This window comes from Tiliqua scincoides, chromosome 4, assembly GCF_035046505.1.
Source record: "Tiliqua scincoides isolate rTilSci1 chromosome 4, rTilSci1.hap2, whole genome shotgun sequence".
NCBI lineage: Eukaryota > Metazoa > Chordata > Lepidosauria > Squamata > Scincidae > Tiliqua > Tiliqua scincoides.
This window is the reverse complement of record NC_089824.1, coordinates 208,477,272-208,478,256: the sequence shown is the minus strand read 5'-3', so window position 1 is coordinate 208,478,256 and position 985 is coordinate 208,477,272. Positions and strand designations below refer to the sequence as shown.

General features: G+C 49.1%; 1 pseudogene; it reads right to left on the bottom strand.

Moving 5' to 3' along the window:
• Positions 1–562: 562 nt before the first annotated feature.
• LOC136650450 (5S ribosomal RNA) lies at positions 563–678 on the bottom strand (annotated as a pseudogene).
• Positions 679–985: the final 307 nt, after the last annotated feature.

Below are 985 nucleotides of genomic sequence, written 5' to 3'. Positions count from 1 at the left end.
CCCAATCCCATAATGAATAACATAACTCTGCTATAAATACACCGAAGAAAATGGAATTTATATTCATGAGATATTGAGGGTTTCCATGAATCACAAATACAGAATTATTGGGCCTTCCTTATGGAGCAGACAACACTCCAAAACATTAACTAACTTGTAGTCTTCCATCTTTTTGGACCCAGGACCCATCCTTAACACTAACGCGGATTCTACTTTTTTACTATTCCTGTATGCTATGGTGTACCGGGGGAGGGGTTATCATCAGGTGCCAAGTGGCACAGCTGGGGGGGCACCGCTGCCATCCACCATCCCTATACCGATCCAGCATCAATCCAGGAGAAGCCTAGGAAAGATGCAGCCAGTGGAATCGAGGACTGCGCCTTGCAGGAACTGAGAAGGAGAATGGAAGCTTGGTGGCTACCCGGGGATTGATTCCTGGGGCGACTGCCTGGAGGACGCACACTTTCAGGAGCTGCACTTGCTGCTGAAGTAGTTGGTCATTTAGAGCAAATCCCTTTGATTGATTGGTTGGCAACCTTCAGTCTCGAAAGACTATGGTATAAGCCTACAGCACCCAGTATTCCCAGGCGGTCTCCCATCCAAGTACTAACCAGGCCTGACCCTGCTTAGCTTCCGAGTTCAGATGAGATCAGGCATCTGCAGGGTACTGCTGGTGGCTCTGGAGCCCAGAGGAAAGGGCACCTCTTCCAGGTAGTCCCCCAGGAATCAATCCCCAGCCAGGCGGCACACTAGGAGCAGGTTCACTTTGAAAAAGCATGCCAAAAGTAATTGCAGGAACATCTAGTCACCAAAATTATTTCCAAGTTCAGAAGCGGCAATTGAAGGGACAAGCCCAGGGTGGCAGAAGCGCCCTTCTTAGAGTAACCAAGGATCCTGTACTTTTAGTGCTTGTGTAGAAGAGGGGATGTGCACAAGGACAGCTTTTTCCATCCTTGTGCAGCAGGCTGCAACTGCCACAGCTATC